At 39.1% G+C, this 27,695-nt stretch overlaps 1 long non-coding RNA gene across 2 annotated transcripts in view; it reads right to left on the bottom strand.

Moving 5' to 3' along the window:
* Positions 1–26,629, bottom strand: part of LOC148052004 (uncharacterized) — a 33,373-nt gene extending 6,744 nt beyond the window's left edge. The window contains exons 1-3 of one of the 2 annotated variants that reach the window (XR_015699000.1): positions 26,533–26,629; positions 8,170–8,238; positions 5,007–5,145 (exon numbers count right to left, since the gene is read on the bottom strand). This is a non-coding gene — a long non-coding RNA (uncharacterized LOC148052004). The remainder of the gene's footprint in view (positions 1–5,006; positions 5,146–8,169; positions 8,239–26,532) is intronic. The other variant, XR_015698999.1, reaches the window with a different exon arrangement.
* Positions 26,630–27,695: the final 1,066 nt, after the last annotated feature.

Here is a 27,695-nt window from a genome sequence, read left to right as displayed (position 1 = left end):
CAAGCACTCTTCTGGTTAGGAAACCAAGATCTCCAATAATCACACTTTTTTTTCCTCATTTTTAACATTTGTTTTCTGCCCATGGTTAGATTTGGCTGTCATTTTGTTTCCTCCATCTCTGAAACAGGGATGATACCCATTACCAAGAAGAGTTTTCACAGTAATTGCTTTAGATCATCTGCGAAAAAAAAGTGCTGTTGTGATAATATTGGCTCAAAATCTCAGTGTTGGCAGGTGACTGGAAGCGTACCCACATTAGTGGAGTGGTTCCTTTTCTTTGAATCCTGTGTTCATATTTGTCAAATGAAGAGCCCAAGTTTCTTCCAGACAACAGAAAGTCTTAGCAGAATCAATAAGAAATTCTTAAATAAAAGAATCTGTGCACATAGTACCATTTTTGTTTTATAATTGCCTCATTTCAGCAAGGCACAGACAGGTTGACAGAAGATCCATACATCAGAATTTATGCATGCCCGAATAGTTTTGATAGTTTTTGTGATGTTATTCTAATGAAGCATTTGGAACTGGAGCTGGAAAGTGTGTTGAGTTTACACATCTAGGCCATTCCTCATTGACAAGTTTATGATTGTCTTTCGCTGTAAACTCCTCCGAGCTACGACACACACAGTCAATATCGGCCAGCGTGATGAAAAAGCCAAATTAGTTGATGCAGTTTTCAGCTAAAAAGTGTAAACAATCATCATAATTAAAAAGAAGATTATCAAAACAAAAAGATAGGTATTTTAGAAGCATGTGGCTTATTCTCTTAATAGTGTTCTCTTTCTTCCTTGGTTTAGATTTCCCCTGAAAAGAAGCTCAAGAATAAGGAAATGAGAAGGAGGGAAAACAGTGTGTGTGTGGGGTTACATTTATTTAAAAAAAAAAAAAAAAAAAAAAAGCAGCATTTGTTATGAAGTTTTTTGGGTTTTCCCCCCAATGGAAGTCAGGCTTATTCTTCACTTCTTTCCCATGAGTTTGCTTTTGCAAGTGGGGTTTTTTTATTTCTCCTTTTTTCAATAAGGGCATTTTAACACTGTGCTGAGACCATATTGCTGCCACAAGAATGCTCACAGAAAAAAGTGAAAGTCATAAATCCATTCAAAATTATTTAACCATTGTTTCTAGAAAAAAAGAAAAAATTATTTCCTATAACAATGAAATACTGATGGGTATTTGTATTATCAGAGTTCACTTTCATACTAGTGTACCATTGAACCACACACAAATGGAAGAATTTAGTTATAAAAGCCCATTTCTGCCACTGCAATTGCGTCCTTTTTAAGGACTTCTGTTGACAGAATAGCACAACATGACACCTCTGAAAGGTATCATTTTGCCAGCTAAAAGCTGCTGCATATATATGGCCTTATTCAAATCTTTGCTTTATTTAAACATTAAATGAAGAAGCAGTAATTATTTTCCATTGATCCAGGCAGTCAGCCACATGATCTGAACAGAAAAAACTCAAATAAGAGTGGCTTAGTAAATAATACCCATGAAATCTATCAAATGAAATGGGTTTGCCATCAAATCAGTGTGATTAATGAATACACCAAAGTTTATCGGCAGACAGTTCAGGTGCAGAGTCAGAAAAATTGTCTGTGACTAAGAGACTGGAATGTCAAACCATTGTCTCAAAGCTTGCTCCTGTATGCTTGCCTGACAAGACACCACAGAATTGCGACACCCGAGAAACCCCAGCGACACTGCAGCCTGCAGGGAAACTTATGCAAGCTTACTGAAGCAGCAGACCATTCTTTTGCTTATCAGGCACCATCAAAACAAGATACCAACCACTGTCTGGGCTAAGCCAGCTGCCAAGACCTGCCAATGGTCACATATAGGCGAGACCTAAAGCACGTGAACAACGCGTGGGGCATATACGCATGTACCAGACTGTGGACACGTGCTGTATATAAAAGACCATGGAAAACTGTAGTGTGTGCACCCACCACGGAAGAACTGAAGACTGAGGACCAACGGGATGCCGCTGGATCCATGGTGGTGACTATCTGTGACGTGGTGCTTGAGGACATGGTTTAGTGGTGGATTTGGCAGTGATAGGTTAATGGTTGGACTCGATGATCTTAAGGGTCTTTTCCAACCTTAACGATTCTATGATTCTATCCTCTGCTTATCTTTCTGAATGCTGGCTTAGTTTCCTCCTAATATTTCCTGCCTTTCCTATCGCTCCATTCTTCTGCTTTTATCCCATAAAAACGGCCTGATAGGTGGCATTTGACCTTGTTTGTGTCTTAATCTCACTCTTGGGATCATTATAAGCCTTCCCCGAGCCCAAAATCAAACAGGGGCATTACAGTGGCAAACGCTGTGCCCCATTCTCCTCTCTAGAAATTGTATCTCATCATGGTAAGAGTAGAAATTAAACTGCTACTGAGATTTTGTCACAAGGTTTAGCTGCTGTAGTCATCCTAAAAGACAAAGCTCAAATCTCCCTTGGAGCCCAACTTTTAGAAGCTAATTGGAGGTTTTTTCCAACAAACAATAGCCAATTAACATACACTGCTTCTACTTTTCACTGGCTGTCAGAGAAATAGCTCTTGGATGTTTCCTTCTTGTTAATATTATGAATCAGAACAGGAAAAGAGAAATAGAAACTGTATAGCTCAGAAGTAGATATCAACGGGAAAGGGAGAAAGGGCCATAAGAGTAAGAAACTAAAGATTTTCTACAAATTCAATCATGGTACAGGAGTTATAAGGTCATGCTCTTGCATTAACATGTAAAGATCAAGCTTTGCTAGAAGAAAGCCCAGCTGCTTGCTGGCAATGCTAAAGAGATACCTCAACCCTCAGGACAGCTATAACCCAAGAGATGTGGGTTACAGCATAAGCCACTTGCTGTTTCAGCATCCTACCAGCCAGCAGGTAGGGACAACGAAAACAGCACCTGGAACACCTGCATACCTTCAGGCTATGAGTATTTTTAGGGTACAAAGCCAAAGTTGCTTCAGAGTACAAACCAAAGCACAAGACAATAAGTCAAACTGTGCTTGAGTAGAACTGCACATTTTAAGGGACCAGTGCTAAATCTGAACCACGGATCTGGAGCTGGGTGATAGAGGAGTGTCTAGGCAAGATCTTCAAAACAGAGGCTACATTTGCATCTCTTACATGCAAAGTAGCAGATACCCAGTAACACACCTGATGAACTTCTTTCCCAGAGCTCTGTCCCCAGACACTGGATCTTCTATGACCATAGAACCACCCGTTCAGATATTCCCCACAAGCTCTGGTACTCCACACACTCTAGTTGAAGGTTGCTCACTCTAAAAATCATTTATGTATGATGCACTCTGACACACTAATCCATTACTGGTAATACGATTTCAGTGGCACAGACAAATAACCTACATATAGTCATTTACTTTTGAAATGGCACAGGGAATTTTCACAAGCTCGATTTATCAAGACAGATCCCCAAAAATGCACACAGGTGTCACTGGGCATGATGGACACCTTATGAATACACTTCCATGCATTAATAGCCATGTACCATCTCCTTACTTCTTTTCAGAAGCAGTCTTGTTCTCTTTCCATGGAGAAATATTTCCTCAGTCAAACAAGTAAACTGCAGTGACTAGCTGAGAAAATCCTGTTCTGAACAACTGACCACACATTATTAATTATACCTTACTTGCATAGTAAATTCTGGCAGCCTTAGAAAGGGACACAAAAACACGACTGTTATCCCAGTGATTAGGCTTTCTTCCTCATTAAAGACGACTTTGCACACACTCACAGGATGGCAGAACAACCACAATGGCAAAGAACAAAACTGAGATGGATCTCATGAGACCCATCAGAATAACTCTTCAGAGACTTGCAGCTACATCACACCAACTTTCCTGGCCAACTTGTCCTCTTTGTGATTGACACTCCTTCCTGGAGAAATCCTAGAAGAGCTTAAATTGATAATTCCTAAAATACCTTCTAGGGTATTGATAGCTCCACAAGTTTCAGGATAATGCAGTATTTTATTCAGCCACAAAACATAAACAACTTTCTTTGATACCAGTATTTCTTAAAGGGCTCTTACTCCTCTTTAGCCCTTGTTTGGCTCCCAGTTTTGGGAGAAGAAAAAAAAAAAAAAAAGAAAGAATTCAGAAGTTGCTCAAGGGAGAACATTAAGAAAATAAGAATCATTAAAGAGATTATTTCGGGTCTTCGGCTAATAAGCTTCATCTTTGCCATGCTGTGCAAATTCTTCCCACGCATTCTCATTAAAAAGCAAAGCTTTGCATTAGCCTTTACACATTTCCTTGTGGTGGAAGCTCTCTGGTGCCTCAAGAAGGTGGGAAGGCCTAAGAGGTTCTTCCCCATGTGGAAGGAGGTTACAGCCAGAAAGCTGGGACAAAGCTCTTTAGTATCAGTAAGTGGTTGTTAGCTGAACCTGGATCTTTCTTTAACCCCAGATTGAATTTAAGGACACAAGATATGCATGCACCTCTGCAGGGAGGGAAATTCTAGCCCTGCTATTGAAAGCCAAAGCCTACCATAGTCCTTCTGCAAGTATTACTATGGTAGATTGGAAATAAAGAGATTTCAGCATGAAGTTGCTTAAATGTTTAGCCATTGTCGTCTTTGATGTTGTGCCAAGGGCTACAGAAGAATGCCATGCAGAAATGCAAAGATGGTATTAAGATGCACATTCATCTACAGCTCTACCTTAATGTTTCCACCAGCAGGAGGGCAGAGGAGACCTCCACAAGGTGCAGGAGCCATGAAATACAAACATTGTGCTTCCACCTCAACCTTGTGCTGCAAAACATATGTTGATGCTGCCTTGCACAGACAGGTATGGGTGCACAGACCACCCTAGCCCACACCTATCACACACTTGTCTACTACACAAAAAATTCTTGCACTTCTGCTGGCATTTGTCCTGCTACCAGAACATCTGGCATGTCAAAACCTTCAATAAAACCGAACAAATTAAATACAATGTTGTCCTGTTTAACTGGCTTAATGTGCATAATCTCTTACCTGAGGAATTCCTTGATTTTTTTCAGAGTTGAATCAGGTCTCTCACCTTTTAGGGTTGGAGGTATAGGCTGGTGAAGCCTCACGCAAATGGTTTGGAACAAAAAGATGTGGTGAGAAAAAATTTCGTAAATGAGTGAGTCTTCCTTTCCAGAGACAAAAATAAATGTATCAGAGGCAATGTGAAATAATTGTTCTGAAGATATAATGAGCAAAATATTTTATCCCAAGGCCAAAGTTCATCAGTTTTCACTTTGATTTATTTATGCAGCACCACTTTGGGGTACAGTAAAATTACAGAGCAACAGTCTTCTGAAGTTTGACAAATTTGTCATGTCAACAGATGGGCTGTAAGAACAGAAGCTCTGAACTGGGATTAAGGATGATTTGGTCTTGAATGATTCCATCTAACTGCTAGTTACAGCTAAAACAGCTAGATATAAACTTAGATCGTTATCCATCTATTATAAATCATTCTGTTCATGATGTTGCTTGTTCAGAAAAACTACATATAACTCTCCTTGTAAACCTTCCCCTGCTGTTCTGATTCTTTGAAAAAAATCATGCTGGACATCAGGTAGGGGAATTAATATTGGCTGACCAGAAAAATGGATGCCTTCCCCTCCTGACATTTCAGCCATCACATTGAGTTATGTTGCTTAAATCTAATCATAGCACGCTACCTTGTACCATGCTGTTATACCTGATGCAATAAATCACTAAATCCTGTTAGCATCAATCTGTGCTCAGCTGCAGTACTGCTGTTGTACCCCACTGGTTTGTGTCATGTTTAAGAGATCCAGCACCAAACTCACTCTGCACAGAATGCTCCATTTCATGAGTCTTGGAACTACATTTAATTATAGGGCATGGATTCAGGTGATCAAGACTTCACTTCATTTGTTTGTATGTTTAGGATGAAGAATTCCTGGAACTAAGGTCCTTGATTGCTCCAGGAACTGTAAGTAGTACTTAGGTGGAACGAGCAACTTTGTGACCCTCATTGGCTCTCATGTTTGTGAAATCTATATAGGTCTGACCTAAAGCTAAATTTAGCAAAGTTTATATTCACATACATTGACATATCCAAATACACACACACCTCCCTTAGAAACTCCGTTCTTCTGCTGCATGAACCAGTTCATGGCTGCAAACAGACACACATATGAAGAAAGCTTCCCCTACACTATGTCATTAATCTGTATCTCTGGCTTCTTCATCCAGATCAATACAAGGTTGCTGTACCCCTATGAAACATGCTTATCCTTATGTAACATTTCATAGGCTAGCATTTACCAGTTTGGTTTTCCAGAGCGCTTCTGTTGGAAATGTCATATCTGTGTGTGTATGTGCAAATGGTATTTCAAGTCTAGAAATCTTCAAGTACTAAAATGACCTAGAAAATAAAAGTTGTTACTTCACAGCAAGCCTAGCCAATAATCACACATAACTTTGGACTGAAGTATCAAAAAATAACTCCACTAGTCTGTGACCAAGCTCCCATAAATAAACCTCCAAAAACAGGCGAGGTAATAAAACTATCATAGCTGGCATTAGGGATTACTAATAAGAAAAATGACTCAAATGCTAATCTGTTACAGTACTTCATTAATTAGATCTTCAACTTGTAGAGCACAGTTCCCAGGAACTACTGCGCAGTTATGTACAGTAATTTACACAAAGACTGCCTGTCATAATCCATTTGTTTGGCTCATAATTTTCTTCTCTGCTCTGTCTTATTCACCCATTAACTGTTATAATAATTTCCAAGCATGAATCTACTGTAGCTTTCACACAGTATTTGCACACCTTGAGGTACAGAGACACTGCAAACTATATGGTCAATACAAATCGACTTTATCATATGTCAAAGCAAGGGAATAAAACCTAATCCCAGGCTTCCTGAAGCCTGTCATTGACAATCTTTGCCTACAAACCAAGCAAACAAAAAACAGCAGGGCCAGCCATTAAAAGGAGATAGGACAATTCACACCATCAAATGCCAGTAGCATTTATTGGAATCTCCTTCCTAGGGCTAACTTTGCCAGTGCTCTTTCATGTTTTATTTTTTAATTCCCATAAGGGCAAGAAACATGCTATACTCATCCACCAAATTAGCATACTTGTGTCTCTGAAGAGCCATGAGCTCCATTCCTGGTCATGCTCATCAGTCAAACATGCATTACATACACTTTCATCCTCCAGTCCTTGTCCCACCCAGCAAGGATGGGTGTAACTAACAACCACACCTAGGGACCATGGATATTTAGCTCAAGCTGTAAAGAAATAGAGCTTCCTCCTCTGGCAACTGCCACTGGTGAACAATGAGATACCTCGTGTTAGATGTTTCTAAGGTACATGCAAAGCTGTAGGGATTCTTTGGCAGAATTAGGAATTAACTTCAGGCACTTCTGTTGAAAAAAATTTCAATGAACTTGTAGTTTTCAGAGATTTTTTGGCACAGGTCTAATAGTAAAATCTAGACCACATTTTAAAGCACGAGTGAGCCTATCAGTAACTGCCTGCACTTCACCAGAAGAACACCCTTGTGGTTTGCACAATGCTTTGCTCTACCGCCTCCTTTAGCCTTTTCAGGAGTTACTTAGCTACAGATGGGAACAGAATTTTGGTTTACATTTGAGTTTGCCTAATTCCGAATCCTCTAGAGAAGACAGAGCAGAATGGTATGATCCAAATGCTGTTCTGTAAAGCACAGGTCCAGACCACATAATCAAAGTGCTCCTTTGACGCATTGACACAAAACGCACAGCAGCTTACACACACTCATACAACGTGAGGATTCTGCATTGCATGCAACTGTTTCCATCTGCTGAGCTGATTTCTTAGCCAATGTGGGGATTTTAGTATTGCAGAAATGACTTATTACTACTGTAGCTGCGTGAATTTTCTGTCTCCTCAGTCCAAATAAACCTCTAGCAAGCTTGCAGTAGCCTTGCCTTTTTACCAGTTAACCATTCCCCTGGCCCCACCACTCTTTGCTGGTTGGGAACTGACCATCTTGCTAGCCATAAGTGTCAGAATATGAATTTGTATGGTGACTGCTCTGACATGGTATTTTGTTTCCTAGGAAAACTACCCATTGGATCATTTCAAACAAGCCCCTTCCCCCCCACCCCACCCCAAACACTGGCAAAGCATCATTTACCTCCTAGGTGCCCACTTCTAGCGCTCTCTGGAGGAGCTATCCTTTTCTGTCAGGCCACAGGTCACTAGGCTTAAACAAAAAAAAATGAAGTTCTTCAACAGCCATGGATTGAGCCACAACACATGCAATCCTGTGTAAAGAGACCTCAAAGGGGGACAACGAGTGCAGAACTGCAAAGTTTAATTTGAGAAAAGCATGATTTTATGTGACTAGATGACATTAGGGTTTGTTTTTTGATGTATTATGATGTGGGATGGAGAAGAGAGCGGTTGTCTAAAACAAGCTATTTGTTCAGCTTTGGATAATCTATCCTCAAACAGCATGTTCCAAGTCCTAATTCTTGAGCAAGTAAATGCACTTTCAACCTTACTATACTCATAGGAATTGCTCGACCATAGCTAACAAAGTTACCAACAGAAGCATTAGGAACAGAAAACTTTTTTAAAGGTTATCAATAAGACCAATAAAAAGAAAATCTATTTCTATCCTTTATTGATCAAGTTCAACTAGCTGTTGTAATTACTTTTCCAAATTCAAACAGGAATGATTCAAGTTGCAGAAATTTAGTACACCTTTAGGTAGGCATCATTGCAAAGAAATACTTTACTTCCTTGCTTACACATGCCATTTTTCCAACTCACAGTGTTATCAACAGTGTAAAGTTACCAACATCTATAATTCCCATTTTAGTCACACAGGACCCCAAAACTGTATTACATGTGGCACTAGAGAGAGTTGAGTATATTCCCAATTAAACCTGAAGATTGACAAAGATGTATGTACTGCTCATTACAAAAATACATTACTCATCTAAATATGTCGTGGAATGATTCATGAGCAATTCATTTGTAAGCTATGCAAAAACTGTCCCTGTTCAGAGTTCCTTTCTAAATTTAGATTTCACAGCAGTTCACTTTAAAAGAAATATTAAATCAGTGATAGGATGTGGGACATTATTCTTTTAGATAAAAATAAGAGCTTTTCTGGGGATTCTAATTAGTTCAATAAGCCATGAATGAGTACAACCAACTTTAAATACTAAGAATAATTTTGAGTCCCTCTTCGACTAATTAATAAATACCTTTAGTTGTAGCTGAACTGAAGAGTCCTGTTAACTGTAACTAATAAGCCTAGTCTAGTTTCGATGACAATTGAGGCCAGATAAACATATTAGAACGTTTTTTCTGCCTTGGAAACAGTAAAGATTTAGCTTTGCAGTCTTGCCTCCAGCAATGCTTTACATAACTGCATTTTATAAAATGTCATCAGCTCTTTCAGTGCCTGAGGACCTACCATGAGGGAATGCCATAGTTCTATGTGTGTCACACATATTCTGACTACTTACCAAAATAATAGGAACATCATTAACTTGATTGACTACATATGCATCAAGAAGGGTTAAATTGTTCTTTACACAGCTTGACCCCAACAAAAAAGTTTAGAGAACAACTTTAATTAGATTCAAATTTCCAAATGGACCTCAGTTTTGCCTTTGGATGCGTGTTGCAGATTTTGCATAAACTTACATTCACAATTGAATGTCAAAGAATTTTATTGTTCATTAAAATCAGTGTATAGACAAACATTTTCTTTCTTTCTGCATACGTGGACCCCAGCTAAACATTCCCATTCAACAAGGAAATTGTTTAAATTCAGCCCATTTTGTTGGCAATAGAAACAGTAAGTTATAATTTACTTTCTAGGCACTTGTATTCTCCAAAGTAGTAAGATTCCTAAGGATGAACATGACACCACTGGGTTTTATTGGGCAGATGATCAGAAATTATGGGCTGATGATCAGAAATTCCCTGATGACACTAGATCTCACAGAGCAGCTCTAGCATGAGAGTGCAGACATTCAGGATAAAATTGTTTCTGTCCTAAGCTTCTAGGTTTCCAGTGGGAGAACAAGAGCCTTGGAAGTCTTGGAAGATCCAACTCAAGATAGAGCGCTCTACTTTTCCCTTTCTTACTTCTAAGGTTAGTTTGGATGACCTTGCTGGGTACAGGATATGGCACATTCCAAAACATCTGAATTAGTCCCTCTAAAATAGATATTTTTTTGCTGGAAGAGGCATTACTTAACAATTTTAGAAGTTAATTTTATTATAACATTCTCAGGTACTTTGCACAAATTTAAACACAAGTGCAAATTGAAGAAGTTTTAACCATGAATTAGTATATTGGGAAAAATAGTGATGATTAATTAATAATTGCACTCTGATAACACTGAAGAAGGCTATGTAGGTACACAGAGATGATGTGATTCTGTATTGCCAGCAGAGTGCAGAGGAAAAAGAAAAAACAGGGAAATTACATCTGAGAGAGGAGCCAGAAAAGCATATTTACATGGCCTTTCATCTCTGGCAGAAAACATGGTGATCTGGGAATTCACCTTAACAATCTTATCATTAGCTCACAGCCTGCCTAAAATGCACAGCAGACTGTGGAAAAAAAATGCATACAGCTTGCAGAGAAAAACATCTTGTTTCACCAAGATCTATGTATTGCCAAAGGACAGTGACATTAAAAACAGGAAGATGGCCAACAGCAGCCCCTATAGCAAGTTTATGGTAAGAGCTTGAAGGTATACGAGCAGTAGAGAAATTCAGCAAGTAGCATCCGTTTCTTTGATTTTGTATGAGGCATTTTGCAGTAATATGGCAAATGAATCTGAAAGCCAATGCAAATCATATGAACTCCATGTTTTTTCTCTTGGAAAAGAAAGAACTTGTACCAGGTCAGATACCTCAATCAATTGAGAATACAATTGAGAACTATGTCGGGGAATAAAAAGATAACTTCTCTGATCCTGAATGATCCTCTTCAAATGCAGTTCATAGAGCACAGTGAATGTAGCACATCTGCATCTTCTATCCAAACTGCTTCCCAAGGCAAGGTGCCTCATGAATACAACAGATAAATGTGTGCAAAGAACTGTTTATTCTCACTCTAATTTTTTCTTTCTTGCTTTTTTCATGTAACAGATATGAGCACGCTGGTACACTAGGGGACCCAGAATGTTGTTTTCTTTAAACGTTTTATTTGTGAAGCTACATATCCACTCAGGAGTCAAAAGTAGCAGTTGTCATCTTTCACCTCACAGGGTGCAGGTTAGATCCTCTCCTGTTTCATGCCTCAAACTCATTCAAAAATTGTGCCTAAAAAACACCCTAGATAATTTCTTTTGTACTCAGCATTACCCCTACCAGCCCAAAAGACCACATAAGATCCAAGACACTGGAAAATCACATATTGGTGATATAGGAGTCAAATATTATAAACTAGTGTTAAGAGCAGAAAGAAGAATACCTGGCGAATACGCTGCTATTGTGCGTTTCCCCAGGGCTGAAAGGCAGACCACAGAGGACACTTGGTGAGAAGACTCAGTGGTGGAAACTGCACAGCATTACAGGGCAAAGAGATTTGCACAAAGGCCAAATGGCCTTCAGCTACTCAGCTCAGCCAGCCACTCCTGCTAATACAGCTTGGTTTCAAAACTCTATTAAAAAAAATATACTCAAAAGATTTTTAAAAGGGAACAGGGAGGGGAGGGAATAAACACCCCAAGCTTATGGTGTACATAAATTGCCAGTCACGTGTCTTTAAGCCACAACAAATATGAAAAAAATTAAACTAAAAGAGCCTAAATGAACTAAAATTAGTACTGTGCCAGAGGAGAATGTCCATTGCCAAAGGCAAAGAAAGAGTTGATGAATGATGCAATTATAGCAGCCAAAATATAAATTTTTATTCACCACTCAATCTTTTTTAACAAATAAATTAGTCATGTCATTAAAAGCAGAGATACCTGTGCTTCCATATTGACTGATCTACAGGGATAGAGAGCAGACGATGTTAGACAGGACTGAGCAGGATTCAAAATGTCAAGTTGTGTACAGTCATCAGGAAACTGAAGCGGTACTGCTCTTTCAGCTTTGGGTGCTATGAAATCCTCAGGATTCACTGTTGCCTACTGACACCCTTTGCAGTGGGTCCTGAGCAATTTTTACACCTACATTATGCTTCCATTTTTCTTTTATTCTTTTCATTCTCTCTTTTGCTAGATTGAGCATCACAAGACAGGAGCAAAACTTTTTCATATTCATCTTATTCCTAGACCCTATGAACCAAACAATTGCTACATGAAACAATAGGCTGCTGCTTTCATTTCCAGCCTCTCCTGCTAACAACACACTCCTCAAAATAAGCTAATCTGCCTTTAAAGAGCAGCCTTTTCATGTAAAAGAGGCAGGTGTAAGTTTATAGCACTGGATTTTAGTTCTTGATGCCAATGGGTCTGCAACCAAGCTTGGTAGAAATGAAAGCCTTAAGGCTTGATCTTGAATTAACTGAAAGTTGGTAGCAATGCTTCCATTAATTTAATGAACACAGCCCTCTAGCTGACTTGGTCAATCCATCCACCAATACCCACCTCACTCCCTGCTTTCTATGCTTGTAGGAGTAACTTTGCAGATTGGCTACTCCGTCCCTTTCAATATCATAGTGAAATGCACAGTATAGCCTGTCTTATCCAAAAGGAAGATTTGTTTAACCTGAAATTTATTCCTCAAGACAACATTAGCCAAAGGAAAGCTTATTATCTTAATTGAAAAAGATAAAAGAGAGCATAGGTGTGTTTCTAACATCTCCTATACCCACCAAAAGATAAAAAGTTACATCCAGATTAAGTGGGTTATAGCTTGCGGGCTCCATTTATCTAATGTGCTACTGGAGATAATTCCCCATTCTCTGATTTGTTGTGCAGGAATATAAATTCAGTTTTCATAAAAATTCACTCTGATTGCTAAAGCCATTCAAACTGTCTATGATATCAATGCTACTAATCACATTTCCCCTCCACGTCTCTCCCTCTTTTCCCTCTAAAATCAAAAGAGATGCTTCTATATCAACATTAAATGAATTTGTTTGCTGCCCAGAAGCCAAATTAAATGTGTTCTTTTATATTCAGCGCTCACAGAATAGGGAGAAATAAGAATAAATGAGAGCCATTAATTAAATCTCACAGGAAACCACATTGCTGCAAATGGAAAAGAAAACCTATTTTTCCCGTAACTACTATTTTATGCTAAATGCATCATAATTGCTATTCAAGACCAGATTAAGAGTTTGTTTTTCCAGCATGCACTTTCTTTTTATTTGTGATCAGGCTGCAGACTAAGTCTGACTCTTTGCATTCAAACCTAAACATGAGTTTTCTGAGTCGGGGGTATGTCTGTAGTGCAAGCATGATTGCAGAGACCCAAGCAACAAGGCTAAGCAGTGTGGTGCCTTATGAACCTCCCAGCACAGGCTCTCATATAGGATACCATTGTTGGTGTCATTCTGTGCTCCTAATAATAAGCTCCTCTAAATTCTTTGTCCCATGTTCCCCTTCCCAAGTTAAGGAGCGTAGAGTCTCTACGGATCAATAACCTGCAACTGCAGTACAGATGCAGCCCATGCTTTGTATGCCTTTGGGCACATGGCTTCATAAACAGAGTCTAGGCCGAAAGGTTTGCAAACCTTAAAGTCTGTTTCTAGGTCCGGCCATAGAAAGATCCTTTCCTTGCCAAAAGCCCTTCAACTTTAAACATGGTTTTAATTTACCTAATTGCAAGGCTTCCCATTTCTAAGAAGTTAAAGGTGAATTTTGCGGAAATACCAAAAATGTCAGTTTTGTTCTGTCTTCATTTAAGTATCTGTCCCTGTGCACTCCCCCTGAGCTGATCGGCGAGAACCTCCTAAACACCTGAACAATCATACGTTGTGTGAAACAGCTTTTTTTTTTTTTTTTAAGAGATAAATCCATAAAGTGTTCCAAGCTTATCTTGTTTCTGCATTGTTACATTACGCATATATGAAAGCCTTTCTGAGCTTGCAACTCTTTTATGACATAAATTACAGCAGACCATATAAAACCAAACACAAGATATCTTGGAAAGCACCAGGAATCACAAATTCTGAAGCCACAGCCGGTGTTTAGAGCTAAATAGGCATTTCTCAGCTTGCTTTGAGGCAGCAGAACCACTCCTGCTCCCTGTGCGGTTAACATTTTATAATCAAAGCCCCATCAAAAGCCTGGCATCACTGTGACCCCTCTGTTCATCAGATGGTAACTACAGCTCTCTGCAACCTGCATCCTCGCTTTGCATCACGCAGGGATTACTAACAGACAGCAGTTGAAGACAATCTTTCTCCCATGGGCATACTCAGTCCTTTTAATACTCCTAATCCCTCAAAGGCTCAAGTCAAGCTCAAATCAAATAAGAAAGGATCTTTAATAAAGGGAGGATCCAAGATCTCCATTCTCAAATTTGAGTACAGGAAACCAGCCGAGGGAATGCAATCCGCACATGCTTGTAATCACAGAGCAGGCCTGGCAGTGCCTCTGAATGCCTCAACAGCTGCACAGATGTTATTTCTAAATTGTACTTCCCATCTGAGCGAGTAGTTAAACAGTACGATCCTACCCTCCAAAGCAAATAAGTTTCAAAGCCAAGTTCTAACAGATGACAGCCCAAATGAGACTAAAGAAAATCTTCCACTGAATACACAGCAGAGAGACCTCATAGTTTTACAGGGATGATAACTGACAGGTATAAAAGTCTGTAACCTCTGGAAAATAATACCCAGAAATACGTGACTACAAAGCAAAGATACTAAATAGCTATACCTAAAGACAGACTTCTTTCTGTACACGTGCACACAAAAATAGAAAACCCTATCATGTAGTCTAACATTGTGTATATGTGTGCACACACGTATGAATGCCATACCAAATATAATCCTAAGGGGTTTCCCCGTAATTCAAATTATTTGTTTCTGTCCTTTCACAAGCCCAGAGCACTCACTTTCCCATTTTCTGTTGCCTTAGGGCTTCCTACCCAGACCTTGCTTCTGAAACTCTTATTCAACAGCCCCTGATACATTTAACCCCCCATGAATTTGTCTAATCCACTGTGAATCCATATACATTTGTCTTCACCGCTCTTTAAAACTAGTGGTTCCACAATTTATACTTTGCTTTACATGAAGAAATACTTTTTTTCTTCACCTTAAACCTTGTGCCTTCTTGTTCTCCAGTTCAAGTCACCATTCTTGGTTTTAGAGGCAACTATAACTTACACACGTAATCTTTTCAAAGCCCAGTTATTCTATTCAGAATACCTTTATTGTACCCATGTATGGAAGCCACTCATCCCAGATATCACTCCCCTCTTTCCTACTTCTATTTTGTGAGATGATGAGAATCAGAATAATGTGCTGTATTGCGCATGTGAATGTACACGTGTGAATGATTCATAAAGAGACAAAATGCAGTTTTTTGTGTTGTTCAACTTTACATAATAATTTCTAAGACTATATTTACGTTTTGACTACCAAGAAGCTCAGGACTGATGTTTTCAGAGAATTACCAGTAATTCAAGATCTTTCTCCCCATGTGTACACCTCACCCCTACGTGAGCATTGATGCATTGTTATTTTTGTACCTTGCATTAAGCCTGCATTTAGCCCAAGGTTTTATAAGCCAGTAACCCAGTATTGTGAGATTTACATTATCATTAGAAAACTTGTAATTCAATGAATGACAAAGGGCCATTGATTGTCTTAAATAACCCTTCCCTTCTTACAGTTACTCTGGGGTAAGGAAAGGCCTGATCATGGCATACAAGAACAAATAACCTCCCATAGGCATCTTCTCTACAGGTCCATATAGTAACCTTTAAAGTCCGGCAAAGCAGCATTTTACATGACATCAATTCTGTCAAAACTTAACTGGCCAAAAAGAAAATCATTTCAGTCAATCACAGCTTGGGAAGATACAATACTGCATTCCCTGAGCACTCTTTTAATGAAATTGTACCAATAATCTTTAATGAATATTCTCAAGCCTTTAAGTGCTGTACAATTTAACAAAAAACCAGCAACTTGTCAATAGGCTGATCTAATTGTTTTTAATAACACATAAAAAGAGGGACTATAATTCCACCAAATAATTACATAGGGTAGGTGTTTTGTTTGTTTGTTTTTAAAAAAGTGCAGAAAGAACATTCTCTATCAAATGAAAATCAAGGTAATTCCTAATAACTTACTCATTTCAGGGTAATTTCTGCTGAATCCTGTTGGGTTTATCCCTCATAATGTGATTCCAAGGGACTTTCCAACATGGGATGGTAACGTGGTTTTTTGGGGTTTTTTTTGTTTGTTTGTTTGTTTGTTTTTACACCAACTCTTCTCATAAGTAATGATGCACAAAAAATTGCATTTATCAGACAGTAATCCACACATTCTCAAACAGCACCAAAAAGATCATGGAAAATGATATTATAATGCATTCAAATCTTCTCAGTGAAACTGTGTTTTAAGCAGTAGTTTATTTTGTGGTTTTCTTATAACCTTTTTTTCTTAGTTCTTATAGGACATTGCAGTGCACCTCTCGAGACAGTAGCCACCTCCTGGATTGTGCATACTGCCATAGGAGCAAAGACGAGCTTTTCAATTGTTGAGCGCTGACCTAACCCCAAAGCAGTTTTACTGCCAGTTTGAATGGAAGTAGCATTATTTTACTATGACTCTGAATGGGAGCAGCATTAGGCCAAGGGTGTGTCAGGCAAAATTAAGAAATATGAGCTAGCTGCATCTAAGCACAGGAGTGCTGAAAACAGTGTGGATGCAGAGCCATAAAGTCTAATTAAAGTCTTAAGTACTTAAAGTCTGATTTACTTTACTAGCATTATTTCATTCTCTTAAAATTCTATGCATTTCTTTTATTCTCATTGCATTTAATTATAGTTTAAATATTTTTTCCAAGCCAAGAAAACTGCCACTTGCATGTTGAAAATGTTGAAGTGAGATGCTCTCAGCAGTTGAAATCTGTTTCTTAAAGCTTTTTCCACAGAAAAAAAATGGATCAAATCAGCCCTTTCCCACACAATTCCGGTTTTGACAAATTGGCATTTCTAGATGAAGTATGTTCTTCTAAAACATCCTGTTCAGTTCTATTTAAATACATAAAAAATGTGAGCAGTGAAACTATGTGATGCAGTATATTTATCTGGGGCTCAAATCATGAAATATTGAACATGGCTACAGGAACCTTATTGAATAACAGCTCCAACGAAACAAACCAAACCAAATTGGTTTTTGGAGTTGTGAGGAGAGATCGCTCAGAGAAAGTACCTGTGTTGCAAATAAAATCATTTTCATGTCATTACTTCTCTCGCAGAGGTGTTCAGAATATCCAACTGCTATTTCAAGTAAAAGGGGGGGGTAAAATAGTGTGGTTTTAAACTTGATTGTGTGAAGCTCACTGCCACCCAAATACGGCCAATTTAGGATGGTGTTACTTACACACAGCTGGGACAATATAAACAATTATATTCTCTTTTTACAGCTAATTTAGATCTTATTACATGTTGCACAAAATAACATTCACTGTTAGCATAAGACTGGTTATTGTACCTTAATTTTTTGGATGTGAATTCTTTCTCCAACAACCAATACTGGAGACTGCCATAAGCTAATCATATCCATGAGGCTTCACTGACTAATCAATGAACACTGAATAGGCTTAAATTTTAATTCTCAAGTGTTCCTTTTTTTTTTCCAGAAATGCATAATAGAGAATATAATTCAGTTTTGTAGATCTTCATAATTTGCTACCCTTCATTTAGTTTAATAATCATGTTATGAATTCATTTATTTTACAAATTTACTTGATTTTTATGCTTATTGCTAAATGATATGATTAAAAATTGCAGCAGGCCTCTGTACATTGATGAAAAGATCTAAAAATAAGTAAAACAAGGAGACAATGAGGAATTCAGAGCTTAAAATGTAAAATTAAAACATTAATTTAAATTCTTAATAACGTAGGTGACCTATTATGTGACTAAAACAATGGGAGATAGATAAAAATATTGGAAAAAATGTAAATCAAGCAACTAAGATTCTCAGCCATGTCTCAGATAATAGAAAATAAGCAGCCTTCAACACAGGCGTTACAGCAATCAATTTCAAAGAAAGTCCTGGTAAAATCTAAGCTGTAGCAACAGCTAACTAAAGACCAGTTTGCAACAGTTTGAAACCAGCAATAAAAAAAAAATTTAAGATTTTTGAAGATTAAAAGAAAAAAAGCAATCAACAAGAAAAACTCAAGCCCATACTGTAGCCACAGTGGTATGCGAACAGGCTAAAATCGAGGAATAAATATCCAAGTACAGAAGACACAACCCTCTTAAATTAATATTGAATAACAAGCTTCAGTGCACCTGTTTGTCTTCTGTGTGTGCAAATTGCTAAACTTTGGTCCAGCTGTTAGATACCAAATCAATGCACATTCACAACCAATCTATGTGTCCAATTGAAGCCAACCAAGGCAATGCATCTCCTGTCTCTAGAAGATTGCCCACAATGAAGGAGTACTAGGAAGAGTCAGCAGCATAAAGACAATAGATAGGAACTCTGGGCATAGAAACAGTTGGGGAAAAAAAATCATAGAACATTATTGCAATAAAACTAAATAAATCACTTCTCAGTTGCCAATAGATGGCTTCTCAGTGGTTGCTGAACGCTGTCCACAACTGATCTGCCCCGATCTCTCTCAGATTACTTTTTCCCCATTTTTCTCTGGGTTTAGACGATAGGAAGAAATCGCCGACATAGGGAGAACAACTTCTACATGTCTGAAGAGTGCTATTGATTTGCAATTGCAAGCAATTGATTAATGATTTGTTGCAAAGGTCACAGCAATAAGCTGAGATAAGGAGTAATGATACAGGGTATTGGCCAAGGATGAACTCATGGGAGGGATCAGATAGAAGCAGATCATTAGCATTAAGAGAATTCAGGTAATCAAGTCTGTTTGTGACAACGACAAAGATAAGAGGACAAGAATGTTACTCCGCTCCTCCCCCACCAAATCACAAAATGTTTTTGCTCCAGAATTGGGACCTGTGATGTCGCTACTCTGATTAACAAATTGACATGTGTTTCTTTGATGCCTTAGCAAATATCCCCTGTAAGTGCATGTATTCTCTTTATGCCTGTGTACAACTGCATGTTTCTAGCATGGGCAAAGCAGGATGTGAGAGCGTAACGTAGCCAGAACAGTGTCTCTACTAAACAGAGCGTCAGGAAGCAGTCTACATTGCCATCTAACCCGATACAAAACAAATGACACTCATTTTCATATTTGCTGTTCTTTACTGTTGATTATAGTGCAATTGATTAACAACTTCATCTTAATTCCTCAAGCAGCATTGTCTGTGTGATTGGTCAGGGAAGTTGCATGGCATCGTTTCAACCCACTTATTGCAGCATTTTTTTTTTTTTCTTGCTGCGTGTGTGATAGGGATTGACTGTGGTGGTAAAATTATTAACATTTATGACTGAGAGGTCTGGCTAAGAAGTTGTCTTTATTAAAGGAAGGTTCCCTTCCACCTAAAAGCTAACAGTTTGTGTTTGTTTCCAACTTCTCACTTCTGAGCTAAAATAATACTGGGTGTGCCACTCTAGGATCCACCAAGAGCCATCTCTTGGCTCGGAATCTGTTTGATTCCTTAGAACGGTGGCAGTTAGCAAGCTACTTAAGGAGTCCATCCTCCCATGGATGGATACCTGGCTTTGTTAACATTGAAATTATTGATTTTCCTTGCCTCTTTCCGCTTTCTCTGACACAGTATATAGGTTGGGTCTGCAGTCACTTGGCAGAGAACAGGGCAGCAGCGGGGAGATGCTGGCTGACTGTTCTCTCGGGATGATCATAGTTAATAAAGCTTCTGTCTGACCTGTCCTAAATTGTATCTGCTTTATTACATAGTTGGAGTCCCCAGATTCTCCAACAAGATGTAATCACTGTTTAGGAATGGTAATGCATGCAATGTTGAAATTCATACATAAATTATTTATACCACAACTGATTGAGAAATTCACCAGATAATCATGAGTAGTTTATTATTCTATTGGCTCTAAAATTTTTTGTGAATTATGTACCTCTGAGAACTTATTGCTTGTACTTGGGAGACAGACCACTGAACCAGGATAATCTTTACTTGACATGTCAAGATACTGCAAGAGGTTTATACCAATTCTTATATGATATAGGAATGTATAACTAACTGAGGACCCGGGTTTAATACTACCATTAATAAATATTTTGTAAAGTGCTTACAGGCCAGGATGAATAAATGCACACTGCAGTCTATGAGAAAGTCAGAAGTGGAAAACAGGCTATAAAATATAACAATGAAAACAATGATATTCATGAGTGGAAATACCTGTCTGCATATGCAATTTACTGATTTTATTAGTTTCCATATACCTGTAAATTAAGTTTGACCTTGTTCTAGCCCTCACATTATAGTGGCTTGTGTTTGATCAATCAGCCTTTTTATATGAATAATTTAGTTCCAGTAATAGCACATTACTCTGAAAAATGTAACTGCAGGGATGTCTCTCTGTACTTAAGTATCACAATAACTAATGTTACAAAAAGCAAGCTTATTTTCACCTGCTAATGGTTGCAGAATTAGTGAAAGATAACAATGTATCTAAATTAAGAAATTTTTTTTTCCAAAATATTTTCATAGTAAGGGCAAAAATATCTAAGCTTCAAGGAATTTTTTTAAAAAGACTTACAGACATAAATATTCCTGGCACAGAAATGAAAAGAAAAGCTGGCAAATCAGCAATATTCTAGTTTGCTGGACAGCTAGAAAACAATAAAACAGAAAACCAATTTGTTTTGGATCAACACGATTCAAACAACACTTGACCCAGAATAAAACAGCAAGTTGTTTCCCATCAATTTCCTTCAACGTTTAATTAAGCAAGGAGACCAAAGTACATAAGAAGTAAGAATCAAAATACTTAGGAGACTTTTATCATTAAAAGGAAAATCAAAACGCAAAGGAATACAACCTTTCTGTTAAGATTCTCCAAAAACTAAAACACTTCAGTTTGCTTATTCTTCCCCCACCCCTTCATGAACACTGCCAAAGGTCAGCAAAAGAGTACGGCATTTCAGTGGCCATTGCATTAATTTCTTCTTCATTCACCCACTTGGTCTCCCTTTCAAAGGAACCACCTCATCGATTGCTTCTGAACTGTTGTGCTCTCATTCAGCAAATTACTTAGGCCTAACTTCAGCCATTCTGTACTAAAATGTTCAAATGTGCCTGAAAGATGTAGTTCTGGCTCAGCACGAACCAAGCATCCTGCCCTTTACAGCTTTGGTCTAATAGTATCCAGGACTATTTAGCACTGCACTGAAGAGGAACAGAGATATCTATCTATCACACATCCATTTATACCACAGCCACAGAAACATTAGTGTGGTTTAAAGTTACCCCAGGATTCTTAATACCCTTAAAGCAGAGGTTAGAGTCATCGACTGAGCTCAGACTGCAACAGCAGACAGCAAGGTGGAGAATGAATATGAATAAATGCTTCAGATTAAGACAAAAAAAGGGAATGAGACAAATAGTACCACAGTAAATACACAAAAAACCTGCAGTGCTTTATCTAGCCTCTGCGAAGAACAATGGACTCTTTAAATGAATTGTTGTATCTAATCGGCACAGCCTGCAGATACTGCTGGAAAAACACTTCTAAATATATTCACTGTTGATTACACTGGGAAAAAACAAGAGATCCAGTAAAGCAAAACATTCATACACAGGTTTATTTTTCCAGAACAAATGCCCAGTGCTCTTAGTGTTTTTCTAATGCTATATGACTGATTACCTGGCACAAAACCTGAAGGATTCCTTTTACCTGTGACTCTAGAAACAGGAGTACTGAATTGTTTGGGGACTGGACTAACCACCACCAGACCCACCAGGCCTCTCCTCTGGACCTGCCCCACAAGCTCTCCGCCAGCCTGGAGCACTTCCAAGCTCCATGTACATTCAAGCTGCCCCTTCACGCCTCCTCCCCCTGCCCACCTTCCCTACCTGATTTTCCATAGCAGCACTCCAGTCACACGAACTGGCCCACCAAGTCTCAGTTATGCCAACGATGCTTCGTCTGTTTGTCTACAGGCACTTGCGATGGGCCTCTCCCTGCCTTGTTTTATCATTCCTGAGGTTTCCCCTGCTTCTATCACCCTGTACCACTCGCTTTTAATCCTGCCCGCCGCTGCCTCACTTAACTGTCGCCTGTGACCTCCCTCCCACCGCTCCCAGCTTCAAGCTCTCCTCAGCAGGCTGGCAGCCCACTAGCAAAGGTGCCCTTGCCCCACCTTTTCCAGGTGGATCCCATCAGGATGGGACCCTCCCCAGCCCTGCCATTGACACTCATGGGGATAAACAGCAGGCGTAACAGCCCCAGAGCTCGACAAGCCCCAGCAGCTCCTCCAGAGCATCAGCGTCCTGGGCCCCCAACAAGCACCCACACCCCCCAAGGAGCAGGCTGGGGCCCCCGCGTCCCACGGGAGGGACTCTGCCACTACCACCCCTTGCTGCGGGTGTTGCTGGGGCATGGCTGGCTCTGAGGCCTCCACACATTTCACCCCTCTGTAGCTGCAGACCTGCAGGAGAAGGAGCTGCCTTTCACAAGGGCCAAGCCTCCCCCATTTTGGGAGTCTCCGTACCAAGCACGGCCGTGTGCCCTCTTGCGCAGCGATGGGGGTTCAGGCACTGCCCCCCAGGGTTTCCATGAAGATCCTGTCAGTCTCTATATCCCCCCGCTGCTGCCCAGCCTGACCGCCTGCTCCCTCAGCTCCTGGCTCCTCGCCCAGCGCAGGCCCCCGCAGGCCAGGGTGCTGCCTGGGACTGCCCCAGTCCACGCGGCCCCCGCCAGCCTCAGCCCCTCAGCACCCGTGGGCCAAGGCCTCCGACGTGCCGGGGTGGCTGCCCCAGCTGGCACTGGACAATTCCCAAGGCAACGTGAGGAAAGCCCCATCTTGTTCCCATTGATTTCAGCAGTGCCGTGCTAGACTTGGAGAAGCCATCGACTTAGGCAGGAGCTGGGGTATTGAATGCCTTGCAAGATCTTTCTTGCTCTTTCACTGCAAAACCTTTTAGAAGAGCTTGTGACATTCTCCAACTTCTAATTTGCCGAGTTTTTTTCAGTAAGTTGGTGTGCATTGCGTGGCTGCATTTACGAGCCATCCCCAGCTCAGGACTACCCGGATAGATCTTTATCACCAGCTGCGTAAGCCAACAATATATTGGTCCAGAGATTTTTATTGGTACAAATCCTCCTCTGAGGTAATTTGTCTGGATCAAACTTTGCCATGCCAATTTGTAAACTTAATTAACTGTGGTCTCAATAAAAGCCAAGATTAGGAACATAATGATTAATTAGATCCTTTTAAGTAATACAATGGTTGAATTAGCTAAATAAAAATAGTGGAGAAGCTGGCAAGATAACGCTCCACTGATGGATGTAGGTTTGTCCTACAAAAGCAAGTGCAAGAAGCATTATGCGTTAGCACAATAGAAATAACTACAACATTAATCATAGGAAGTATGCAAGTTATACACAGCTCCTTTTTAGATAAAGGCATAACTATTGTAATCATATCTTACCCCAGAAAAATGGGAAGCTTCAGCCTCTCCATATGATGTCAGAATTTAAGAATTATCTTTAATCTCAGATAAGGAATCAGGGACCAGTCCTACTAACCTATATTTCCGAGATGAGATATTACATAGATGAAGATAATTCACAGTTTTTTTCCCCTCTTATTCACGTGGGAGTAATAGGCCTTTAATTAACCAGTATTGCACATCAATACTAATTATTATTGCAATATTTTAAAGCTGTTCTGAGATTGAGTTCTTTTTTCTGAATCCTGGATTATTTTTTATTTATATATTTTATTATATGTCAATATATGAACACACACACAAAATAGTGATTCCAAACATTCTGCTCACTGGCTAGAGCTCTGGGAATAACATAAACACTGACTGTTACAGCAGAAACCCTTTAAACAGTTTAGAATTGCACCAGTGCAGATTTCTGTGAACTGATATCTGAGCACCAGTTTCTCGCATGTTCCTTGTTAAGTTAAAGCTCTTTCCTCTATCTTTTGCAAATTTTACTTTAGAAAAAAAAAAAAAAAGACTATCCTCTGCTTGGAAAGCATTTTAAAAGCACATGATATTATTATATAGTTATTGGAATAGTTGCTACACAACGGTCATAATTTCACAGGTGCATTAGGACTCTGGTTTACAGAATTCAGGAGGAAACTTCTAAAGCTTAAATACTCTTGGAGGATTTGATCAAGCCATTGTATATCTTATCATTTATAAACCAGACTACATTGGCAAATTGGATGGAGAACATTTCTTTAGGTCTGCAAGTAATTGGTAATAACCAAATGGATTTAGCAGTGGTCCCAATAGTCTGTTCTAGTTTTGGAAAGACCTTGCAGGCATCATTATTGATTTGTCCCTCTTTTCCCTTCCACCCTCTCTTTTCTCAACTTAAGATAGTTAGCTTAGACTAAAAGCCTTTTTGATTAGGTACAATTAAACTAAGTGTTTGACTCCTAGCAAAATAAGACTTTGGCCTAACTTAAGTTTTCTTAATAGTAAGTATAATACAAATCAGAAGATAAAAATGACTGATTACTTTCTACATGCAGGTAAGGTGAGTTTAGTCTCCTGCATTATTTCCCTATTTTCTACCACCATTCCTTAGACTAAAAAGATTTAGAGGATGAGTATTTCTCCTGAGGTTGATCCACAGTGGTATCTTCCTTACTTTGTTGAAGGAAGTCATTGCACTTGTGTTTGTTCTGACCCAACAACAGCATCCTGTCAGTTAAAGCGGGATTGATTTGGTTCCAGATGCTGGGGCTACTCATTGTCACAAGCATTGTTCTTTTTACTAGCCAGTACTGAAAGTTACTGGCATTATTGTTGTAGCGTAACTATGCCAAATAAGTTTAGTTATGCTTAATTTTTTCCCATATGCATTTAAATCTGCAATGGTTGCGATAACAGCTAATAAATTGTGAGACTGAATTTCATAGGTAAATTCTAAAATTATTGTGGCCAAAAATTTGTGAAGTGGGTTGACAAAAAAAAATAAATATATATATCAAGAAAATCATAAATCTTTAAGTATTCAAAATTGCAACGCTTCTTAGGGAAAAAAAAAGTAAAACTATATGTGCTACCTATTTTCTTTTATTCTCACTACAAAAACAGAACTGCAACTGAGGAGCTGACTAACTCGATCATTTGCAATGAGTCACAATTAAATGGAGGCTGCCAGACTCAATTAACATATCAGTTTAGTACAGATATTGTTCTGTCAAACTGAAGGAAGAACTAGTTTTTTCAGGTCCCAGGAGTTTATTGCTTCTTCCTTGTGAAAAAAAGCATGCTTCTTTCAAGCATTTCCAACTCCTGTTGCCACTGCCTAACAGCAAAGAAACAAAAGCCACAGGACTGCAGCTTATTAGGACTCCACACATTAAAAAAAATGTTGGCCAAAAATTGGCATAATAACACACTTGCATGTCCGTCCAAAATAAGTCATCTCAACGTATTTTAAAGTCATTGGCTGTTATGCTTTAAATCTGATTAATAGGGCCTTTGTGTGTGTGTTCTGATGTGGTGGGGGTTGTTTGTTTGTTTTTAAAGCAACTGTGGTAAACAAATTAAGGTTTACTTAAAGCATTAGACTAGCTCTTACAGGTGAGTATCTGAGCAGATTTTATTCTGTCTAATACGCATTGAACTAAAAGTCAAATGCACTCTGTAGGCAACCATAGGGTTTTCCTCCTCCACCCAGCCACATTTCAACAAAACTTAACATCCTTTGCTAACTGTGGTTCAAACTGGCCAGCAGCTTGAACTTGCAGCAAGACAAGGGGCCACTGGGCAGACAGAACAAAAGCCCATAACCCTCCTTCCCTTAAGGAACCGAGCTACAACGTAACAATGGGGAAGGGGGTCAAAAAGCAGATGACTGTGCAAGCATGAGGCAATGGGAGTCGGAAGATGCCACAGCAACGGTTGTTATGAGTTTTTCCTTTCCTTCAAAGGCACAGCACGGGACTGTTTTCCAATAACCAATTTCCAGACCAGTCCATCCAGGCAGCAGCCCTGCTCTTTCCAGAACAGAGGAGTCTGCTCCTCCAGAAAGTTGAAACCCACCTCTTGTCTTCAGCTACAAATACCCTACTTTCATTTTCATACATCACTTTGAAATCTACAAGGAGTTTGAGCCTACTTATTCTCCTGAAATGTGGGGAAAAAAATTCTTCACTTGCCTAGCCTCTTTTTTATTAGAAATATTGTACAGAAGCTCAAGAATACCACATAAAGAGAGGAGGAACTGCCAAACAATCAAGTCCTAGCAGATTGAGAAGACAAACTTACACTCATAACTCACCCCATCAAGCACTTGGTTCCGCACTCAGCCAGTTTTGCATCAAGGACGAGAGAAAAATAAAGAAGGGAGCATTATCTTCTCTCCCAGGAAGGGGGATGACAGGACTCTAAAGGAGCAGCAAACTCAGCTGCTGCCAATATTTTCATTTATTAATTTATTTTAAAGTGCAGCTGAACTCCCTTTAAGGCAGCTACACACTTGTAATAAGAAAAGTTGACAATTTAGCCACTTAGCAGCACAATTTCAGTAAACCTGGCACAATCCTTACTCTTGAAGTGCAATGACTAGCGCTACAAACTTCAGAAGAAAGCTCTCTCACCAAATGGCTGTAGGTTTTTTACCTCTCTTTTTTTTTTCTTTTTTTTTTTTTTGTTTACTTTTAACTGGAGAAGGAATAAGTGCTGTAGCTATGGCATTATTCTGTTTACCCCCTTTGGCAAAGAAGACGCTAGCATTTAAGTGCCACTTACCCTGTCGCTTTTCATTCCCATTCCTCCCAGCCATACAGACTCCCACTGCTTTCTGCTTGCCTTGTAAATAAGTATCGTAACTCTCTGTAAATAAGTATTGTGTCTCCCAGCTAATGGTCAGGCTCCAAAGCTGACAGCCAATTAACCATCTTTTGGCGGCTCTTGGAGCCTGTGCCTTCTGCCAACATTTGAACCCAATCCATTAAAATCCGCTCTAGCTAAGCACAGATGTTTTCCTGATTGCTTTCTGCAGGCACAGGAGGACAATGAACCTAGCTGCCCGCGTGCAAGCGCATTTCCCAAATGTGCGCTGGCCTCTCTGTGCGAACATGAATTTCATATAGGAACAGCCATGAATTGCAAAGGTGCAATATATTGTAGTCATTATCCAAAGAAAATCTGGAAAAAAAAATCCACAAATAAAAATATTTTTTAAACTCTTTAAAATCATCCTATATTGCTAGTTTATAACTTATTAAACATTAGAAACTTTCAGTACATGGACCTCAAACACAGCCCTAGGGAATCTCCTAATATCTATAATACTCCTTATTTCTCATTAAGAAACAGATAAACAATTCAGAACATTTTGACATTGCCCTGTCACAGTTGGGAAAAGATTTTTACATTAACTATTTAAATTATATGGCACTGTCTGCAGTATTTTCTGCTTTGCTACAACAACAGAATTAA

Source organism: Nipponia nippon, unplaced genomic scaffold (genome assembly GCF_047370975.1).
Source record: "Nipponia nippon isolate SJK-2023a ecotype South Korea unplaced genomic scaffold, ASM4737097v1 scaffold_5, whole genome shotgun sequence".
Taxonomy (NCBI): Eukaryota; Metazoa; Chordata; class Aves; order Pelecaniformes; family Threskiornithidae; genus Nipponia; species Nipponia nippon.
The sequence above is the reverse complement of the archived record's forward strand: the minus strand, read 5'-3'. Positions and strand labels throughout refer to the sequence as shown.